General features: G+C 44.6%; 1 protein-coding gene across 9 annotated transcripts in view; it reads right to left on the bottom strand.

Moving 5' to 3' along the window:
- Positions 1 to 23,653, bottom strand: part of LOC128843913 (uncharacterized) — a 59,377-nt gene that overhangs the window by 5,520 nt on the left and 30,204 nt on the right. For 5 of the 9 annotated variants that reach the window (XR_008446387.1, XM_054041050.1, XM_054041052.1 and 2 more), the window contains one exon: positions 6,119 to 6,185. The gene's annotated coding sequence lies outside the window, so the exon portion shown is untranslated. Of the gene's footprint in view, positions 1 to 6,118; positions 6,186 to 6,748; positions 6,877 to 9,136; positions 9,242 to 23,653 lie in introns of those variants that run through there. The other 4 variants (XM_054041051.1, XM_054041048.1, XM_054041049.1 and 1 more) reach the window with 2 other exon arrangements.

Here is a 23,653-nt window from a genome sequence, read left to right as displayed (position 1 = left end):
ACAACACTGTGAGAGTGCTGAGATAGCTGTAAGCATTGTGATCCTACGGTATGTTTAGCACATTCTTGAACATAGAAAGAGGCAAAGCTCATTCTCAATATTTAAATTCAGATTGTGAAATCATATAAATGCTCTATATTTCTGAACATTGCGAATAAGCATAATCTCTTGCCATTTTAATTCCTCTACAGTTCCAGTCTCCGAAGCTCTCAACACTGTTTGGCTGAGTGCATTGTCAAAGAACCAGACAACTGGCTCTAAACAATCACATCACATGACACCAGTTGACCTCTCTGCATATTCCTAGATGGCAAGCAGCAATTAGTAACCCAGTGACTGCATATGCTGAAAGGAACAGGCTATATGTCCGGCAAATTTTCAAAAAGAGAATTAAAACAGTAACTGTATGTGTGATACATATCTTTACTTGCTTAGCAGAGTTCAAAGTAAGTGCCAGAATGAGGTGATTTTCAATACACGGAGGGAAGACTTGCTATTAATATTCTATACCTGGGAACAGAAGGACCTGTCTCTTTCCTGTCCTCTCTTCAGGGCCAGCGCTGGCTTTTTTGCTGCCCCAGGCAAAAAAGCCTCCCGCCGCCCCCCCGCCCGCTGGCGGGGAGCGCGACAGGGGAGGGCGCCGAGCCCGGCCGCGGCCCCACTCTTCCTGGCCGGCCGGAGCGCCGGGGGGAGGCCTGCGAGCCCGGCCACGGCCCCACTCTCCCTGGCCGGCCGGAGCGCCGGGGGGAGGGCGGTGAGCCCGCCATGGCTTCGCTCTTCCCGGGGGCCAGAGTGCCGGGGGAAGGTGGAGAGCCCGGCTGGGGCCCCGCTCTTCCCAACCGGCCGGAGCGCCGGGGGGAGGGCGGTGAGCCCGGCCGCGGCCCCGCTCTCCCCGGGTGAGCGCCGCCCCCCTCCAGCTGCCTCCCCAAGCACATGCTTGGAGGGCTGGTGCCTAGAGCTGGCCCTGCCTCTTTTTCCTTTAAAGTATATTTCAGTGCTCCTGAAAAGTGGAAGACTGACAGCCCTGGAGGCTGATCTATCCATAAAACAGGTGTGACAGTGCAAGTGGCAAATTGCTCCATGCTGCATCTCAGCCTTGATCTGGGAGAAATCAGTTCTAAGTCTGAGAAGTTAGTTCAGTCTCCATATCCATTCTGGCCTTGACTTTGCTGCTGAGACAGCCAACAAGGATGCTAAGATTAGCATGTTTGTGATATGGATACCTGTGAAACTGGACTGAGACTACCAAATTACTGAATATCCATCAGCTGTGATCAACTTTTGGGGCAAGTTTCATACAGGTTATCTAAAACTGAAAATGTCCATATTTGAATGAGCCATCCAGTTCCTGGGATCTGCCTCTCTTTGAAGTGCTTAGACAGTGACTGTGCTTAAAATTCTCCTTTTCTAAATGCAGATGTTGCCAAATAACTACTGGCTCTTTTTTGTGAAGGATGAAAAAGTCACAGTTCAGAAGAGACTCAGTATGGTACATGGAGGGGAAGGGTGAACTGTTTACACTCTATTTTCAACTAATCCCAGAAGATCTATTCATATTTACTGGTAGATCTTTTCTGCAAAAGAGAGATGAAAGGACTCTCGCTATGATGAATCATTCCTCTCATGATGTCCAAAGCTTATCAAAACTATTCAAAAATTGGTCTGTTTTTATTGGCTGCAGAAACAATTAAAAAAATCTAAAATGTTCTCTGAATGTTTTTCTTTTTGTTCCTAGTTGGTAATGTTATTGTGACACTCTTCTTCTGGTTTCATCTGAAGTAGAGCTAGAGAGACAGTTAGGCAATAGACAACCTCAGCTCAGTATCGTAAAACAGCAAAGATATGTAGAACGTTTTACAGACTTTGCGTGTGTTTAAAGCACAAGGTGAAATTTTGTTCAGCTTCCTGATGAAGAAGTTTCTGTTCCGCCAGACAAATGTACAACAGTGGTGTGTTTAAAGGGATTTTGTTACTTGGGATATCTATCTGAGACTGCTGGATGACAAGCTTTTCTATGGGGTGCTGATAATGAAAAGGGAAGCAAGACAACATGTAGTGGTGTCTTCCAAATCAAAAACTCAAAAAAACCAGGCAGAGCCGTAGCACCTGAAGAAGGAAACTGAGATGCTACTCTGTAGCCCCTTGGGTGCTCAGAAAAGCGATGGAGATATAGTAACAATTTTACAAGTGGAAATCCAGTACATTACATATTGCATAGTAGTTTTGTGAGGTCATAGACCACTAGTGGCTTTCAGTTCATGTTGGGCCCTCTTTACCTACTTTTTTTTTTTTTTTGTTTGTTTGTTTTTGTTTTGAGAATCAACACTGATAGACTAAGAATAAAATGCTCCTCTTTTCTGTTGGGTAAAGATTACTCTTTTATCCCATAGGATGGAGACAATAGATTCATCCCTGTGTAATGTAAACCAAACTAAAAAGCACAACTTGGCACTTGTTGGAGGTGGTGTTCAATTGCAAAGAAGCTTTGAAGCCAGGCAAAACGGACATTGAAAACTCTTTTTTCATTAGCTCCTGTAAACAAAGGTAATTGCCTTGGGTTATTTTTGGTACCATGTGAAATGAGTGTAAACACAACTTGCTTAATAGAATTTGAGGTTAACATGAAAAATTAATACACAAGCAAAAGAAGCCATGGCAGACTTCTAATACATGGGCTCAATCTTTCTCTCAACCTCCACTTCTTTACATTTACCACTGTTTTGTAACAGGTGGCCTCTTGGGATGGTGTAGATGAGTCATTTTGTCTTTGTAATTTACACTGTCATTCACTGCACAGTGTATTATAAAGGTAAAATAACTGTCATCTTAGCCACACCATCTGGACCCCCAAAACATCAGCATAATTGGAGTTACTCTGATGCTGTAGCTAGAATATGATTTCTTCCAGGAGAGAATGTAATAAGCATGATTCTTTCAAATAGCCGGTGACAAGCTATTCTTAATGTATATCGTAAGCCTCCGAATAGACAGAACTGAGGATGCTGTTCCTTAGGCAATGACATGCTTTAGACTTATCAAATCTGTTTCAAGCCTCCCCTTTCTTTCTTATCACAGACTCCTGTCTGGAGAGAACCAGTTTGGGATTCTTAGGTGGACAATGGCAAGGGTTTAAGAGGGCTGTAACTAGTGCAAACGCTCTTAAAATCTTAGCGATAAGAGCAGCATTGCTGTCCTTTCTTCCTGTTGTCTTGTGGATGTTACCAGTGTCTTTTAGGCTTACAGAATTCTACTTTTGTCTTGGGCTGTTCCTTGCAACTTTTTGGTTTGAGGAGGCCTTGAAGATGAATTTTAATTTGCGGGCACTTGGCTGCTGTTTCTGTCTTCTCATTCTCTACTCCCATGTAAACTGTGGTGCAGTTGTCTCCATGACCTCTTCTCCTTTACCTTGCCAGTCTCTCTCTCTCTCTCGCTCTCGCTCTCTCTCAGACCGAGGACAATTTTTCTTTTTTAAAAAGGCACTTCCTCACACTGGCATGATTTACCATGTACTTGCCAATCTTCCTTCTGTGTTCTGTATTTCAGATCAGAAAATCAATTTGAAAACTTTCCTCACTATTAATATTCTCTATTGATGATTTGGTAGCACCCAGAGGCTCCGTACAGATAAGGATCCTGTTGGACTAGGTATTATATAGATGTAATGGTCTGAATGTGCTGACACCTGCATACCACCCTGAGCTGAGTTTACATATAGAGAAAGACATCTTTGACATATTAGAAATGTGAGCATGTTGATCAAATTAGTTTGCTCTATGCCATTTCTTGTTAATATGATTAGTTTACAAAGGACTTAAATAGTTTCAGGTAGGAATGCCTGGATGTTTCTGATCTAGGAGATGAATCCTGCCCTGGAGTTTCTTTCAGTTGTTACCAATACCATCTAGAAACTCCTAGGACCACAAACAGCCCTAAAGAAACAAATACAGGGAAAAGGCCTTCAATTGCTATGATTAAAATCGAACACCAATGTGTAAAATACTGCACAATAACATCTGTTTTACAGCATCATTAGAGGGCTTGAGCTACAAATATAAAAGGAAAGAAATTCAGAGTTAAGGGTGCAAGTTTCAACTGACTCATAGACCTTCACCTGTGCATTTGTAAACAAACAAATAGGCAGTAATGAGTTAAAGATAAGAACATCCATACTGGGTCAGACCAAAGGTCCATCTAGCCCAGTATTCTTTCTTCCAGCAGTGACAAGTGCCAGATACTTCAGAGGGAATGAACAGAACAGGGCGATTTTGAGTGATGCATCCCCTGCCGTCCAGTCCCAGCTTCTGGCAGTTGGAGTAGGGTTACCATATCTAACAAATAAAAAAAGAGGACCCTCCACGGGCCCTGGCCCCGCCCATTTCCCACCCGCAGCCCAGCCCCAACTCCAACTCCACCCCTTCCCCGCCCTAACTCCGCCCCCTCCTCCCTCCCACTCCCAGCCATGCGAAAAGGGCTGCCCGAGCACTACCGGCTTCACGGTTTGCCAGGCAGCCCCCAGACCCTGCACTCCCGGCCGGCGCTTCCCCAGCGCAGCTGGAGCCCAGGAGGGGAAGCGCCCAGCCGGGGGCGCAGGGTCAGGAGGCTGCCCGGCAAACGGTGAAGCCGGTAGCGCGTGGGCTTCGGGCAGCCCCTATGCCTCCGGACCCTGCGCCCCCGGCCGGGCACTTCCCCTCCCGGGGTCCGGCGGCGCAGGGTCCGGAGGCATGGGGGCTGCCCAAAGCCCGTAGTGCTCGGCTCTTAAACAGAGCCGAAGAGTCAGGGGAGGAGCAGAGCCGCCGCGGCCGGAGGCTCTGCTCCTCCCCTGACTCTTCGGCTCTGTTTAAGAGCCGGGCTGCCCGAGTGCTACCGGCTTCGGGCAGCCCCCATGCCTCCGGACCCTGCGCCGCCGGAGCCCGGGAGGGGAAGTGCCCGGCCGGCGGCTGGGGTCCGGAGGCAAGGGGGCTGCCTGAAGCCCACAGCGCTCGGGCAGCTCGGCTCTTAAACAGAGCCGAAGAGTCAGGGGAGGAGCAGAGCAGCTGCGGGAGGGGAAGTGCCCGGCCGGCATTTTCCCAGACATGTTCGGCTTTTTGGCAATTCCCCCCGGACGGGGGTTTGATTGCCGAAAAGCCGGACATGTCTGGGAAAAAACGGACATATGGTAACCCTAAGTTGGAGGTTTAGGGACTCCGAGGGCACGGGGTTGCATCCCTGAATATCTTGGCTAATAGCCATTGATGGACCTATCCTTCATGAACATACCTAATGAAATAAGGATGAAATATTTTAAATAGGCAGAGTCCAGGCCTTGTTCAATCTAGCTCTTTATCTGTCCACTCTAGTAAATTGCCGGCATTCCTGGAAATAAATATTAGGCCATGAGTTTAGCCTAGGATGGAAATGCGTATTGCCCTCAATTATATAATTAAATTTGCTTATCCTTTCTTAACAATTTTTTTAATGTAACAGCTATCATAAGGATTTTTCAGCTAGGTCACATTAATGTTTAAAGGTATTTCCTGTATTTAAATACAAATAAAACCTTATCTCTTTAGCATAGACCCCCAAATGGCAAGCTTCCTTTCTGCCATATGCGTCTCAACTCTTCTTTCATGATGGCAGCATCAGTGGTAACTCCACAGTTAGGGTTTTGTTGGGATTGGCACTTAAAGCAGGACTAAAATCCTTCTGTTTTACATTTACATTATTGGACCAAGTCTCCAAATGTAGCACACTATATCCCTTGGAGGAAAAATTTTTTCTTTAGAAAAATATTTAACTTTTGCTCTGGGAAACCATTTTAAAATACTCCCTTTTTGAAATGTTGCACTGTTTTTCCATGCATTGTTTTGTGTTCCTCAAGCTAAACAACCACAGCCCAGACACAATCCAGACCCCAGTCTTATACACAGAGAACATCCCCTATGTGGGCCACTTCTGAACTTTAAAAATTGAATACATTGACAACGATCCTTCTTTTTCATAATGCCTAATTGAGTTTCACCAGGATTCCGCAACACAAGTACTGAGATTTGTCAGGTACTTTGGTTAGTTGATGCTGCCAGCATCACTCCATGAGCAGAGGCAAAATGTTGATTGAAAAATAGAAAGAAAACAAACATACCACACAATCTGCTTCCCATTGGCTCATCTGCTGGTTCTTCCTTATCCTTCCGCATCCAATTCTTTCCCTTAAAACAAGATTAACACTTTTTTTTAAAAAAGGATAAAAGAAGAGTGATGCTGAAGTTTTCAAATGTGGCTGCCTAAATCATGCATTTAAACACCAGATCTGGGTGCAAAGTGGCTGAATGTGCAGATTTCATGGGCATAAGTCAGGTGCCACATGCATTTAAAAATACAATAAGTTGAAAGTTGTAGGCTTATAGTCATAGGGGAAAATGTCTGATTTTTTTAAAAAACACACAATGGGTTTCTCTAAATTGATTGCAAATGTGCAAGTCTAAGTAACATTTGGGTTTCTATAACAAATCTCATGTGATACAGCCGTTGTCAAGGTAACAGTGCTTCTTTTAATAACAATAAAAGAAGCATAGAAAACTTGCACATTTTTCACTGTCTAAAATACTGCTGCTTTAGTGCTGCAATTACATCACAGCACGCGCTTTCTTTGGTTCAAGGAATAACATTTCTGGTACATAAATGTTGGTTATATTCCCACCTAGCGCATTGAGGTCCTGGACTATGACTCAGGTTTCTAGATGCTATGGTAGTACAAATAATAAATATTTACCTCCCTTTCATATTGTTAGACTACCATTTTTGACGCTCTGCTTTGCTTTGTATAGCTGTCAGGCATCAAGTTGCCTGTTGATCTAATGGGGACAAATTGCAGTAGTAGGTTATTTACATGAAGGTGGCAGAGTGTACTAATTTGATATCTTATCAAATATGTGAAGTATCAATATGACATGACTGAGTTTCACAAATGGTCTACGCCAGTGGTTCTCAAACTAGGGCTGCTGCTTGTTCAGGGAAAGCCCCTGGCGGGCCGGGCTGGTTTGTTTACCTGCTGCATCCGCAGGTTTGGCCGATCGCAGCTCCCAGTGGCTGCGGTTCGCCACTCCAGGCCAATGGGGGCTGCTGGAAGCGGCGGCCAGTACGTCCCTCGGCCCACGCCACTTCCTGCAGCTCCCATTGGCCTGGAGCGATGAACCACAGCCACTGGGAGCTGCAATCGGCCGAACCTGCAGATGCGGCAGGTAAACAAACCGGCCTGGCCCGCCAGGGGCTTTCCCTGAACAAGTGGCAGCCTTAGTTTGAGAACCACTGGTCTACGCCACGCTTCATCAACCATCTACAGTCAGTTGATTTTTTTTTTTAATTTACTTTTAGGCTGTTCATGAAGACCTGTGTTATCACATCACATACAATTCAATTTCTAGTATTAAAACATTTTTCAAGTTTAAATAAATGTGTTCTCTACTGTGCATTTTCCTTCTGAAACTTGAGCTTCAATTTAGCTTTGGCAGATAGTACAATGTGGTTACTGTGGATATAAACTCCATGTCCTAAGCAGATGATCTGCATTCTGAATACATGATCTAATGTTTTACCCAAGCTGAGTTTTCCACCTTTCTATCAAGATTTTGGGTACTTAGCAAATGAGACAAATCTGTCTTTTCCTGCTTAATAATCATAATTCTGCAACTGACTTGAGTGTAATTCTTCTATTTGGCTGAGGGCTGTAGCAAAATCCAATCTTTTAAATATTTGTTTTGACCTTTAATCTAAGACACTTTTACTGAAGATTTAGGATGCATTCATTTCTTTTAAAGCATTTTTTTGCTTTTCAGTATTTTTGTTTTTTGTTGTTGCTATTTTCATGAGGCAATTGCATTGAAATTATATCAAGTATGATAGAGGACTCTGTTCCACCAACTGGGCTGTCAATTGCATTTGAGCTGTTTTTAAGTTTAACCAGGCCTTGGTGTCTGGTAAATATAAGCTCTCTGAAAACAAAGAACATTTCTTCTCACTGATTGAAGTTGTGTGGAGTTACACCAGCATAACACTGGCTTGGCAGAGTAAATAATGAGGACTCCTTTCTGTTCTCTGTGGACTTAAAAGTGTCATCAGGGGATCTTTTGTAAGGATCTTTAACCAAATGTACTACTTGCCTCCCACTGTTATGCAATGCAATCTGCAATAGTTATTAGAGCTGTGTGATTCTTTTTGTTTTTGGTTTTTTTGTTCAGTGGCTGAACTGGGGGGAAAATACTTTTGGTTTGATTAGAAATGAAAATGTTTCTGATTTTTTTTTTCTGAAAGAAAATATCAAAAGTTTTTTGTCTTGTGTTGACCAAAACATTTCATTTGACCTGAAACAAAATATTTGATTTCAATTTGGAGGTTTTAAAAACTTTTAAAAACTGGGGTTTACAGTAAAATTGAAGGAAATTCTACAAAGACAAGACTTTCCAAAATTCTATGTTGCCACCTTTTATTTTGGAAAAGCCAAACAGTTTTGAACTTCCAATTTGTTTCCCCCCCCCCACTGCAACAATTTGCCAAAATCGACCCAAATTCATAAATTGTTTTGCATCTGTATCTTCAGTGAAAAAAGGTTTCAAATGAAAAATTTCACTCAGCTTTACTAGTTATATTCCTTCCTAGTACGTAATTTGCTATACATCTGACTTCTGCTCTGCACCCCAGAGGTGGCTACATTTCAGTGCTTTCTGTGTGTGTGGCTAAAGCCAATCCTGAGAGGTTCTCCCCTCCACCCTTTGTGGCCTCAGTGGAGGATGGAAGGGGCTCAGCATATCACATGATGGGACCTATAGTATGTGACGTAGTTTGGGCTGAAATTTGCTACATCAGTATAAAATAGCATTTCCAGATTTTTCTTTTTATATTTGTACAGCAGATTTTGTTGCATGTAATAAAAGCTGCCAATACTTCTGTACCTATGTAATGTATACATTATCCATAATAGTATTAAGCATGCAGACAGTTCTTCAATACCTGTGTTAAAACACACTTAGGTGTATGACGCTATGCAATTCAGCTCTGTGAAGGAGGTCCACTCCAGGCCTATGCCCCATTTAAATTCCACTGAGCCACTTGTGCTGGTCCTCTGCACAGAAATGAGTTTTGACTTGCCTTATTTCTGACTTACCTCTACTTTACACAGAAGGTAAATTAACATTTACATACATCCCAAGGAGTCTGTGTGGCTTTTTAAATAGTTTTCAAACAACATTGAGATCTTCAGCGAAGGGTGCTAAGTAAGAGCAGAATGGTGATGGTTATTAATAATAATCTGGTACAGGAACAGACTGGAACAAATAGCAAAACTATTATATTTACAGTTTGAAAAGTCAAGCAGCACAGATTTAAGTTCTGAACAAGAACTTTATATTTGCTTCCCTGTTTGTACCAATTTGGTTTAAATTGTAAACTTACACTTGGGATCTGAGAGACTGAGTGCTCAAAGCTGTTATGTGCCTCTTGATGCTGCTATGAAAATAATTCTGTGAAGGGTAAAATGTCCTTGAATCTTCCCACCTCTATTCCAAGAACTCTTGTTTAAAAGGCGGGTGTCCAGTTGGCTGTAATAAGAGATGTACAAATCTATCCTTGTGTCACCTAACAACTTTTCTACTTTGGTCATGGATGAAATTTCACCAGCAGCAATTGGACTGTATGTTGAAAAAAAGGCAAAATATGCTACTCTTGAATAAATTGACTACTACATGTTTTGCTCCAAAGTGCAAATTCACCATTTTCAGAGAAAAATGTTGCTCATTTTGGTGGCAAAATGGATGGTGTTATGGGAATGTGGTGAATTCCAGGCATAACTTTCATTGCAAAGCTGGCAAGTGTGCTGTTGTTCACTGGTTTTGCCTGCAGTGCACGTCTTCTGTCTTGCCTGTCCTCCCTCCACTGCTCCCTACTGTGCTAATATGTTGGACTGTTGTCTTAAAAAGAGAGTAAGGTTTGTAGTTTTGGTGCTGACAGGAAAAGAAAACCACTTTTTTCTGTGATACTGATTAATATATTTATGGGGGAAAGCCTATGGTGAAAATTAATTTTTTTTTTCAAAATATTTTTGATTTTGTCTGATTATGCTTTGCCACTGTGCCCAGTTAATGTACTCAGCTAGGCTATAGGAGTTAACCAGACACCCTTTGAACTATCTAATGCCTCCGTTCTTTTCAGTCCTTCTTTGACAACATCTGGGAGCTGTAATTGAGCTATTGCTGTTCTGTTTTGGAGATGATATTTAATATTTTTACCTCTTGATTTTTATGCATCTTGACTGCTTTCAGCCAATCAGAGAGACATGGCTTGAAGCTTAATGTCTTATTTTGGAATGAAATGTGGTCGCCTGGGAAAACTCAAGTGATCTTGGAAAGAGATATTGGACCATATCTTGGAAAAAATTGGGCCTGTGGATGAGAGAGAGAGGGGCATTAATCAATGTCAAACAGTTCAAAGATTTACTTGGGATGATGGGCTTCCACTGCTGATTCAATAGAGGATTTGCCAAGGTGACTGCTCTATTACATTCAAACACTGGCCTGCCTTCTTGCAGTTGGATAGGGTTGCAGGAAATAGCCTAAATCCAGTTAAAGACTGAGTTATTACAAGCTTCTGTCCTGGCCTAATTGGGAGCAGCACTGGCCTTGTGTATATGCAGGCTAAAAGAGTATTTGAGCTTTTGCTGTTAAAATTTATGCCCAGCAGGGAAATATTGTGCCAATTATAGTTCTTTTAAATAAAAATTCTTGGCTTTGAAGTGGGCCATGACTGAGAAGTTGTGACTGTTGGGATGCTGTTCTATTAGAGATGATGCACTGGCGCACTTGGATTCAAGGAGACTTGGATCACACTTTGGTCAGCTTCCAATCAAAAATGATACAATGCCCAGGGCTAGAGCGGGGTGAATTGTTCACTGCATTTTCTGTTTGCAAACAGATCCTGAATTCTGCTAATATATTTGATATTTCGTGAATAGCTCCTGGAAACGCATTTTATCCAGATTTTTATCAAGGGGTGTTTTGTGAACTGTTCATTTCAGCTATTCATCGTTTGCAGTGTAGGGCTAATCACTTAGGCCCAGATTTTTAAAATTATTTAAGCATTGTAGCAATCGGCATTGCAATGCCTAAGTCTCACTTTCAAAAAGAACAGAAGCACTTAGGTGCGTAAATCCATTTTGATTAGAGACGTAGACCACCTAACTCGGTTAGGCCTTGCAGTACTGAGCCTCAGTTCACAGGACATAGGCTCTGTTCTGTGAATCGATGCCTGAACCCTTTTAAAACAGGAAAATAGCAAATTCTATGTTGCTAATCAAAGAGGTGGTAAACTAAGCATTTCTGGTGCAAATGTCAGATAAATGTTGAATTTTGTAAAATGCTGAAATTTATGAAGCTTTTAGGGTTTGCAAACATTTTCATGCATATCTAGCAGCCAGCCAAATAATGAGCAACATATAGCAGCCAACCCAACTCTCACCCCATTTATTTCTGAAAATATTCACTAATTGCTTTTTGTATTTGATCAGCTCTCTGCAGGGGGTTGAAACGAAAATACTGATATACTACTGGCAGTATATCGTTTAAAAAATTGGTTTGCATCTTTCTTTCCCGATAATCTAAATATTCCAGATTAAAGTGCCGAAGCCTTACCTAGGCTGTTTGAGAAATATCATGGATCTGAGATGAGAGAGTGGTTTAACATGAGGATTCTAGCTAGGGAGGAAGATATGGCTCGCCAAAGGGAGCAGATTTAGGCTAGGAGGGAAGATACCTGAAAGCAAGTGACCATATTGTGAAGTACAGTTGAACTACGGGAGATGAGGAAGCTCTACCTGAATTGAAATACCTATTACAGATAACAAGAGAGCTGCTAAATCCTGGTTTTCAGAGGCATGTCAATGGGAGATGTAGGTGCTCTGGAAATCAGGCCCAAGATATTTGTATTGCGGACTGTAATTGACTAAAGTTGGGTATTTTGGAGCAAAGAAGACATTGAAAATAGTGAAGCAGATACTCTATAAACTGAGATGACTGCAGACCATTACTTCTATCACAGTTTGTCAGGGCCCTATTTTGTAATCTTTTAGAAAATTATTATATATGATATTTATGCTCTTGCAAATAGCATCTGTGGGTTTCTGAGACTGGAACATGTAAGGACTTGCACATTCCATGTCTGAAGATCACTAAATCACTTCTCTTGAGGTGTTGTGGCAGTTCCCACTTGATATCAAACAGTTTTGATGAGTGCTTGTACTTTCTGGCAGCATTTTTTATGGGGATCCTGCCCAGTTGTGTTCTTCAAGGTGCAAACCCTGAATTGGTGGTCATCTAAGAACTCTGCTCATTCTATAGAATTACACTGGAAGAGGAACTTGATAACATCCTCAGGCAAATGGTCCAGGAGAGCATTAATTTTAATTAATTTATGATGAAACAGAGTAAATTGACTGTTTTTCTCTGTTTTTCATGTTTAGAGTAACGCTCTCCCTATTAGTATTCATTCCTACTTAATGCCTTTTAAAAGGCATGCTTGAGGGGTTGATTTGCCCTTTGGACAACAGCTGATGTGGCTTTGGTTTGGAACTGAATGGGCAAAATGGTGCAAAATGAATGAAATGGCACATCTGATAGCCTTAAAAACTGAACAATCCATTGGATACCCTCTCATCACAGAGTCGGGGTTATGAACCAAGAGGAAAGGCTGAACTCATACTGACATGGCAAAGGATCTTGGTATTGAGTAAGCTATCTTGCAAAAGATGAGCCATAGGGAACCTGTATTGACACAGCACTGACCTCTCAAGTTAGGAATTCCTATTGGAAACTTAGGGTTCTGCAGGAGGAAAACTTGTTCATCAACTAAACTTCTACCACCTTTCTAGTGTTACTGCACCCCTACTTCTGCCAGAAAACATTGCCAGTTGTGATATTCTCCACTCCGCTGGGAAAACAGGGTCCCACCACCGCACCAGTAGTGTTATTCCCCTCCCATCAGGTCTCTGGAGTGCTATAGTATGCCAGCCATTTTCAGATGGCTTCCTGCTGATTCCCTAGGATTTGTGGGGTGGCTCATGCCTTCTGTTCTTGGCAGTGGTCAAATCCCAACTACCCCTTCCCCCCAGCTCTTTATATTTAGTGTAAGTGGGGACAGGAGTGTCAGCTTGGGGAGACTATTTAAGGAAGTTTGGGAACACAGTGCTGGGCAGGAAGAAGTAAATCCCTTGTATGGGGGGAATTTGTCAATGAGGGAGAGTACCTGCTGTAAAGTTTTAAAGTAATTGTTGCTGGAAGTAGTCCGTGCAGTGGGAATAGACCAGAGTGACTGGCAGGACTATATAATTGTTTTCCAAGTGAAGTAACATTTATTTAGGTAGGTTGCTCTTAAATCTATATCGGGGGGAGGGGGGGGTCTGATTCTTGTCTCTCACTCTTCTCTATTTTCACTAATTGGTTGGTAATTAAGAAGTGAGGTTTGAGATCTCAAGAGGCTGTGGAGGAAATATGCTTGCTGCTAGCTATCTCTGTTACTTATCTGCTCTTTGTCACTACTGCAAAATGCTTGTGAAGGAGAAACTCTACTTTTGGGGCCACTCTTCCCTTTAGCACAGGAAGCAAAGATTTCAGATGTTTAAGTATATTGTGTTTCCCTCCTCTTCCTTTCTCCTGCTCTTGCTGTAAAACGTAAGTCTTTTATTTAAACTTGAGGAGGCTATACCGTATATAGTTGGGACAAGGAAGAAGCAAAACACAAACAACCCAAAAACCCCCAACCCTCTTTCCTCAGACTTTATTCATATTTACCTGTAGAGCCACTTTTTGATGTTTGATCCTATGAAACTGAGCAAACCACATCCCTGAACTGAGCCAAGTGCAAAGCAAAATTAGTAAAAGAATGTCCAGCACAGTGCATAGCCCTTCTCTTAAATTGTTGCAGCGTTCATCTGTGCAAGCATTTATAGGTTTTAAACTTTTTATTTGGAAGATAAGGCAATGTGGGCAGAATTTTCTAAAGGACTCAGCACCCACAATCAGCCCATATTTTTATAAGTTTAGTTCCCTTTGAGGCACCAAGATAAGTGGCCAGATTTTTTAAGAGTGCAGCATGTTGTCGGCTGGGCATTTTTGAAAATCTGGCCAGAAGTGTCAAGATGGGAGCCTGAACTCTCTTGAAAATCTGACAGTTCCTAGTAAATTCTAAAAGGTAAACTTGTTTGGAGGCAAGGCTGAACTGATTCTGTATACCCTGTGATGGGGTGATCACCCCACACTTCCCCTGAAAGGGCTAATGAAGACTAAGAAGGGGGTTAATTAACCCAACAGGATACAGCTGAGAGGAATTAGGTGGCTAAGTGATCCCCAGACTGAGTGAGGGAGCCCAGCTTGGGAGGAATGAGCTGAGTTGGGCTTATACAGACAGAAAATAGGCAGCTGAAAGTGGAGGGGCTGGGAAAGGCTGCAGTCACTCCCTAGAAGGAGTGCTTGGAGGTTGCAGAGACATGTAGCCTGCAGTTGCTCCCTGGGAGGAGGAGATCTAGAGAAGGAAGGGAGAGCCAGAAGGTTAGGAAAAGGCTCAGGGAAATGCAGAAAGCTATGGGGTTGAAGAGACCTTGACTGCTGACCAGACGGTCCTTTAGCTGGAACTTGGAGTGGAGGGTGGGCTTGGATTCCCCAACCAGCTACTGGAGAAGTGGTGCTGAGCCTGTTTGAGGGGAGGAGACTGTCCAACCCTAGAAAGGGGAACTATTTGGTGACCTGTTTGGAGGGCCAAGTCATGAAGAGGCAGCAGCAGCTTGTGAAGAGAGAGAGAGAGAGGAGCTGCAGGCCCAGAGAGAAAGGTGGAGGTTGGCATTCAACCACAGGAAGGGGTATTGCCCTTGTGAGCTATTCCCTAGAGCAGAGGTCCGCAACCTTTCAGAAGTGGTGTGCTGAGTCATTACAAACATTGAATCTATTTCCCCTTGTAAGTATTCTCACACTTCTTATCAAACTGTCTGTACTGGGCTATCTTGATTATCACTTCAAAAGTTTTTTTTCTCTTACTTAATTGGCCTCTCAGAGTTGGTAAGACAACTCCCACCTGTTCATGCTCTCTGTATGTGTGTATATATATCTCCTCAATATATGTTCCATTCTATGCATCCGAAGAAGTGGGCTGTAGCCCACGAAAGCTTATGCTCTAATAAATTTGTTAGTCTCTAAGGTGCCACAAGTACTCCTGTTCTTTTTGCATTTATTCACTCTAATTTAAGGTTTTGTGTGCCAGTCATACATTTTAACATTTTTAGAAGGTCTCTTTCTAGAGGCCTATAATATATAACTAAACTATTGTTGTATGTAAAATAAATAAGGTTTTTAAAATGTTTAAGAAGTTTCATTTAAAATTAAATGAAAATGCAGCGCAGTGTGAGTGCAACTGAAAATCCGCTTGTGTGCTGCCTTTGGCACGCATGGCATAGGTTGCCTACCCCCGCCCTAGAGTGACCAGGAGGAGGCGCTATCTTAGTGGTGAGTGGACCATCCTGTCTCACATTCCAAAACTGTGCAGCATTTGAAATTTGGATCGGCACTTTGTGTTGCCCTTGAAATATTGAATTTTAAAACATAGCAGAAGTGATTAAAAGTAGAAAAGGTGTGCTAGTTCTGCATGTGGAATATAAGATGAGAGTTGATGAAAATCAGTACATGGCTGTGACCCTGACAGCATCCCAGTCCAAGAGAGCAAGGGATCAATGGTATCTGGTAGTGAGTATCAGCTGGCCTGACCAGTTCACTGTACCCCAACTCACTAATGTAATAACCTGTATCTAAAAGGTGTCATGTAAAGTATTAATAGAAAGCTAATATACAGATCATTAATAGTGTGTGGTGTACATGCAGAGAACAAACTCAAAATTACAAATCTATTGGAAATTGCTATCAAAGCGTTTCTGCTGTGCAGGGCTAAAGTTAGCCCGCTGTAGACAAAGGAATGTGTGGTACGTGGAAGCTATTTCCAAGGTACATTAAGAGACAATAGGAATACAATTTACACAGCAGGTAAATGGGACTATCAAGCCAGCAGGGGCAGGGGATTGCAGGAAACAGATCAATTTGAACTTTAGCAAACATCAGTGGAGAAAGAAACCAGCACTAAACTTCCTTCATGAACAGACTCTCAATTGCTTTCCTCAAGCTTGAATGAACTTTACTTTGGGAGGTAATCTTCAGAAGAATCCATTTCTAAGATTCACTAGGCCATAAGAGAGGGGCAAAGAACCCCAAATAATGTTTCCCCTAAGAAGACAAATGACCAGAGCACTTCAGACTTTCTGGGAGATCCTGATCATGGGGGTGACCAGATGTCCTGATTTTATAGGGACAGTCCTGATTTTTTGGATCTTTTTCTTATATAATAAAAATAATAAATGGAGATATCCTATCTCCTAGAACTAGAAGGGACCTAGAAAGGTCATTGAGTCCAGCCCCCTGCCTTCACTAGCAGGACCAAGTACTGATTTTGCCGCAGATCCTTAAGTGGCCCCCTCAAGGATTGAGCTCACAGCCCTGGGTTTAGCAGGCCAATGCTCAAACCACTGAGCTATCCCTCCCTGTCCTGATTTTTCATATTTCCTGTCTGGTCACTCTAGTGGTCTGCCATCTTGCTGGAAGGTAGGTTGGTAAAGGAATTACCCTGTAGCTTGTTTTGTTAGGTCATAGCCTCTAAAAACGCATTTTTTTTTACTCTTATTTGCTTGTAACCATTTGATGTTTAGACTTTTGAACTCATTTAAAATCCTTTCTCTTTTAGATTAGATTAAAAGCAGTTTAGTTGATAAACTTGTTTTATTTTTAAACAGTGCTGTTTTAAGTGAATGTTAACTCCAGTAAATGTGCAAGCTGCAGGGTATTGTATCTTTAAAGTAACAAACAAACCTTAATATCTCTGACTGGTCCAAAAGAGGGTTGGGCATTGCAGAGCACTTAGTGTGGGGAAAATTGAGGACTGGAGAATGTTGGGGGGTGGGGGAAGGGTGTGTGTGTGTCATCTTGCCAGGTATAACCAAAGCTGGTGCAGGCCAGAGTATGGCAATAGTGTGACAAGCAGGATGCTGGAAGCTGGAATCAGAGCAGCTTAACTCAGTGCATGCTTATATGCTGGCTGGAAGCATCCAGACAAGGGAGCTACAACAGCAGAGCGTTTTGAGGTCTTCAGAGTGACAGGACAGTGATACAAGCAGGATCTACACAGGCCACTTAATGTGCAACATGCTAGTACAGACTAAAATTTACACCCATCTGGTGGGGACTAAAGTCCTGTGTAGACAAGTCCAAAATTAGTTAGTTGCCCCCAGAATTACTTGTTATAAACCATTCATACTAGCATCAACATGGTGCCTAGTGGCCTTGCTCCTGGACCAGGACTGCATTGCGCTATGTGCTGTCCAAGCACTACATAAAAGTTCCTACTCCAAAAAGCTTATAAATATAAGACAATAGATGAATGCAGAAGTACAAGGAAACAATGGGACAATATTAGTCAACTTGAAAGACTGTGGTATCCAAGCACCAGCAGTCTAACAATTGTCAACATTTTTTGTGTAGGCAGCTGGCAAAGGAGAATTTTAAGGAGGATAATGAAGTAGCTTTCAGGGTAACTGCACTTCTGACCCCTTCTGTAGTCTGCTCATGGAATTCCCTCTTGGGTCTTAAGCCTATAGCCACAATTGCTTTCTGGGCAGGGACCCACATCTCTCTCTCCCTCCTGGCTGGGGTTTTAAGCTGCAGATTTGCAATTCTCTGTGATTAGCTCTTTGCTTTCTCTTAAAGGCTATGAACAGTGTATGCTACTGGTTACAAGTAGCCAAACAAGTCTTTCAAAGTCAAGTACATTAATCTGATAGTCCTTGAATTTTATAATCTGAAATGTAGAAAGTCTGAGTCAGCGTGAAGCAAGGAAAAGAGCTATAAAGCATGGATGAGAGCTTTTTTAAAAAAAAGATTTGTTCAGAGTATCACCAGTTTCAATCATCACTGGACTTTGTGGTTTATCGTCCACTTTTTCAGTTAACAGCCATCTTGTGTATACCTGTGTATATAACTACAATATAGAATGTCCCTAGGCCACGCCAAGAGTCCTAGAGCACTGTGATAATTAGAGGTAACTCAACCAACCCACCACTCTTGCATGCAAATTTGCTGTAGTGCAACAATTTCATTGGTTGTATGAGTCTACACAGATGGTATATTACTTGGCCTAACTGCCACACCATGCATCTAATTGCCACCTGCACAAATCAACACATCTCCTAGTGCAACCCCCGCCCTCCAAGGCACAAACACAACCACCCTATGTATAGCCCCTCAGTCACCGCACATAAATCCACATAACTCTCCCCTGCAGCACAACTGCCCGTACAACAACACAACCAGTATTAGGGTTACCATATTTTGTGCCTCCAAATGGAGGACACTCCACGGGGCCCCGGCCCCGCCCCCAGCCCCGCCACCAGCCCCGCCCCCTCCCCCTCCCCAAAGTCTCCGCCCCCTCCCCTGCTTCCCGCGAACATTTAATTCGCGGGAAGCCTGAAGCAGGTAAGGGGGGTGTGGGGGGGAGGAGGCGCGGCCCAGGCTGGCCCCCGGCGGCTCCAGCCTGGGTCAGCTCGGGCCCGGCCCGCCCAGCACTGTTGGGACCGGCTCCGCGACCCCGTGGCCCGGCGCACCCCCCCGCTACCCCGGACCGGCTCCCCGCCGCCCGGCGCACCCCCCCTCCCGCTACCCCGGACCGGCTCGCGGCCCCGGGCACCCCCGGCTCCCCGCCCAGCCCCGCGGCCCGGCGCACGCTACCCCGGACCGGCTCCCCGCCCGGCCCCGCAGCCCGGCGCACCCCCCCACTACCCCGGACTGGCTCCCCACCGCCCGGCGCACCCCCCGCTACCCCGGACCGGCTCCCCACCGCCCGGCGCACCCCCCCCCCCCGCTACCCCGGACCGGCTCCCCACCGCCCGGCGCACCCCCCGCTACCCCGGACCGGCTCCCTGCCCGGCCCCGCGGCCCGGCGCACCCCCCCGCTACCCCGGACCGGCTCCCCACCGCCCGGCGCACCCCCCGCTACCCCGGACCGGCTCCCCACCGCCCGGCGCACCCCCCCCCCCGCTACCCCGGACCGGCTCCCTGCCCGGCCCCGCGGCCCGGCGCACCCCCCCGCTACCCCGGACCGGCTCCCCACCGCCCGGCGCACCCCCCCCGCTACCCCGGACCGGCTCCCCACCGCCCGGCGCACCCCCCCCCCCCGCTACCCCGGACCGGCTCCCTGCCCGGCCCCGCGACCCGGCGCACCCCCCCGCTACCCCGGACCGGCTCCCCACCGCCCGGCGCACCCCCCGCTACCCCGGACCGGCTCCCCACCGCCCGGCGCACCCCCCCCCCCGCTACCCCGGACCGGCTCCCTGCCCGGCCCCGCGGCCCGGCGCACCCCCCCGCTACCCCGGACCGGCTCCCCACCACCCGGTGCACCCCCCGCTACCCCGGACCGGCTCCCCACCGCCCGGCGCACCCCCCCCCCGCTACCCCGGACCGGCTCCCTGCCCGGCCCCGCGGCCCGGCGCACCCCCCCGCTACCCCGGACCGGCTCCCCACCGCCCGGCGCACCCCCCGCTACCCCGGACCGGCTCCCCACCGCCCGGCGCACCCCCCCCCCCGCTACCCCGGACCGGCTCCCTGCCCGGCCCCGCGGCCCGGCGCACCCCCCGCTACCCCGGCCCGGCACCGCGCCCCTGGCTCCCCGCCCGGCACCGCGCCCGGCCCGGCACCATGCCCCCGGCCCCGCGACCCCGGCCCGGCTCCGCACCGGCCCCGGCCAAAGAGGCCCCGGCCGAGCCCTCCATCCCTCCCTCCCGATTTTCCCGGACATGCCTGGCTTTTGGGGATTTCCCCCCGGACGGGGATTTGAACCCCCAAAAGCCGGACATGTCCGGGAAAATCCGGACGTATGGTAACCCTAACCAGTATGCACAATAACCCCGAACATCACTTTGAAGCCTAGAATGTCTGAATTGGTGTGAAGTGACAGAAACTGCTACAAAATGGTGGAGAGCTCCTTTTGTTGAGAATATCATCCTGCTCAAGCGTCACTGAGACTTGCAGTCTGTCCCCATCTATATTTTTTAAAGTTCACAGCTATTTTCAGCATTCTTACACACGTCACCCATGTGATAGCACGGGCTTTCAGCTACTAAAACATAAAAGCCTTGCAGAGAAAACATAAAATAACAGGTCTAAACTCGTATGAAAGATACAAAAAGTCACCATACTTCCACATGGGGGGTGTGGCAGGTTCCAGGCCTTCAACAAGGTGTGTGCCCCCCCAACTCATATCCCCTTGGTCAAAGAGTAATGTCTATTTCTTGGATCAAAATGAAGGCCCCTCGTCAGTTTAAACTCAGCCTCTTATTCCAAAAGCCTTTCCTTTGTCTGCGACCCAATCTGAGCCAATTTCTGAACCAATTCTTTCTAGGGATAGTAATTCTCTGGAGTTGTTTATCCACCACAAAATTCCTAGTAATCGTTCCCAACTGATTTTAGTTACTCTTTCTTGCAGAGTGATACAGTAGGACCATGAAGGTACAGGTAACAGTCACAAAGTTAATACTTTTCAGAGTGGTAGCCATGTTAGTCTGTATTGGCAAATACAAGGAGTGCTTGTGGCACCTTAGAAGCTAACAAATTTATTTGGGCATAAGCTTTCGTGGGCTAAAACCCACTTCATCAGATGCATGGGGTGGAAAATACAGTAGAGAGGTATAAATACACAGCATATAGGTGGGAGTTGCCTTACCAAGTGGAGTGCTAACGAGCCAATTCAATTAAGGTGGAAGTGGGTTATTCTCAACAGTTGACAAGAAGGGGTGGAAATCATGTTTTTGTGGTCCTAATGAGGCCAATGTAAGCAAGGTGGCCAATTTCAAAGAGTTAACAAGAAGGTGTGAGTATCAGCAGGGGGAAATTAGTTTTTGTAGTGAATTTTCCACTCCAGTCTTTATTCAGGCCTAATTTGATGGTGTCCAGTTTGCAAATTAATTCCAATTCTGCGGTTTCTTGTTGGAGTCTGGTTTTTTTGAAGTTTTTTTTGTTGTTGAAGAATTGCTACTTAAGTCTGTTATTGAGTGTCCAGGGAGATTGAAGTTTCTCCTACTGGTTTTTGAATGTTATCATTCTTGATGTCAGATTTGTGTCCATTTATTCTTTTGCATAGAGACTGTCCAGTTTGGCCAATGTACATGGCAGAGGGGCATTGCTGGCACATGATGGCATATATCACATTGATAGATGTGCAGGTGAATTGCATTTATTTCCAACATCTGTCAGTGTAGCTTTGTGGATGTTTACAGGGAGCTCCTCCCAAACGTATGGAGAGAAGCACGAAAGGTGCATATTTTACAATGTAACAAGGGGGTGATGGAGGCTGGCATCGTTGGCCGGTTGGAGGCAGGAGTCAGCATTTTGATAGTAAATGAGATGATTACAAATATTATTGGCACTTCCATGCTAATTGCTGAAAATAAAACCAATCAATCACTTTTTAATGAATTAAATGAGTCATTTAAGTCACTGTATTTGATTACAGAGTATAAGACAAGGAACTGATACTTACCTGCTTTACTTTATTCTTTTCCCTCTGATTCACATGAACTGGCAAAATGAAATAATAATGAGCTCATCCCCAAATGGGGAAACTCATACCATTTGGCTTCTGATGGCTCTCTGGCTGGAAGAAGGAACCTAGTTTTAAAAAATTCCTGCAAATCCTCACCACTTGGTGCAGATTAGGTATTGCTTTCTACTTCCGTGTTGACTGCACTTTATTAGTATGTATGTGGCATGTATACTGTATATAATATATGCAGCCTGTAGCGTGCTTTGGGTTCCTTCAGGATGAAAGGTAATATGTAAACAGGACTTCTGTTTTTCAGGGTTTATTAATTTCATTTTTTGTTTGTTTGTGGCAATAAAGCTCAACAATTGTTAACACTTATGTCGTCTGTCCAAAAATCAGGAGGGCTTGGGACTTTCTCGTTGAATATATTGTAATTTATATTCTATATTACTCAATACAGTAGCATATACTGTAACAAGTAATCTTTTTAATGTTTCCTAATGTGCTTTTATTGTAGTACTGTTTCAAACAGCACTATATTAAAGCACATTAGGGATACTTTAGAGCACACCAGCAGGGCCTACACAGACCAATTAATGTGCAACACCTTAGTGCACTTTAGAAATCACGCCAGCCATAGGCTGCATAACTGCTCTGTGTAGACAAGCCCTTAAATGCAAATAACCATTTCCTGTATTTTTCAGGAATATATTGGATAAAGGCTGATTTTATTTATTGGTGTTCATTGGTTAAAATCAGAAGCCCCATGTATAAATTGTTAAATGGTTTGACTTTGCCCGGCTATAATTCTAGGGACAGGGTGTCATGCTGTCTGGAATGGCTCATGATTGTGAATGCCAATCTCAAGGCAAACGGTCAAAAACAGGGCAGTATGTTCTATAATTAGATTTCACCAAGCCAGTAACAAATGTGAGCTCCTGGATCATTATAACAGCCTTACCATGAAGTCACAGACAGTCCCTTTAGGCTCTCCATTCTTTCTTGTCACCCAGGCAGCAGGACTTGTTGTAAGTGACCATTTTTCACTAAAAATCACAAAATATTCAGGTTGCTTCCAGTCCCAAGAGACCAGTCACTTACCTCAGATCAATTGGTACCCTAGATCTTACACCAAAGACAACACCTATAGTCAATCCTGTAATAAACTATCTAAAGATTTATTAACTAGGAAAGAATGAGCTATTTACAGGTTAAAGGAAGCAAATGTATATGCACAAATGAGTTACCATCAATGATTCCTAAAGGTGACCAATGTAGTAATCTGTCTGTTCAAAATGTCTTTCAGGGCGGACCCAGGTTGACCCTGTGGTTCTCTGGGTGAAAACATTATCTAATCTCTGTCCCTGAGAGTTCAAACAGAAAAAAGATGAAGAATTTTCTTGTGAACCTTTTTTCTTTTACATTTGGCCTTCCAATCTGTGAGTCCCTTGCATGTAGCATTTCCATGGTGCGATAGGGCCATTCACTGGTCCTTTGTATTGTGATGTTCCTTAATGGCTCATTTAATCTTGATAGGCCTCCTGAATGGACTGGGGAACGGGATGATTCCCGTTCCTGAGTTCACAAGTTCAGATCAAACATTCAAAGTTATAAAGCAAAACTTGCACATTTCCTTTATAGCATGGACTATAGGCATTACAAGTGAGAGTAAGGCATGCAGCAACTTAGAAGTATTTCATAGCCTAAATACTAAATACATTCTTATAAGACTAATACCTATTTTGAACAAAACTAACATACAGGTGAGCTGGTTGGGTTTCCAGTATGAGTTTCAGTTGTTAGCTAATGCCTACGGCCTTGGCCAGTGCTGGCACTTGATTTTACCAGCATCACACATGGTATTTAAACAAATCAGATCAGGGTAGTGGATTTTTATCTCCATTATCTGCCTTTAAATTATGGCAGGCCAAGAGCACTGGAAGCAGACTATGAGGAGTGTGTTTTGTAAATGCTGAGGAAGCTGTCGATTAACTTTTTTTATTATTATTTTGGA

The sequence above is a fragment of the Malaclemys terrapin genome, chromosome 10, assembly GCF_027887155.1.
Source record: "Malaclemys terrapin pileata isolate rMalTer1 chromosome 10, rMalTer1.hap1, whole genome shotgun sequence".
In the NCBI taxonomy this organism is placed as follows: Eukaryota; Metazoa; Chordata; order Testudines; family Emydidae; genus Malaclemys; species Malaclemys terrapin.
Note: the sequence above shows the minus strand (reverse complement) of the source record. Positions and strands in the feature narration are given on the sequence as shown.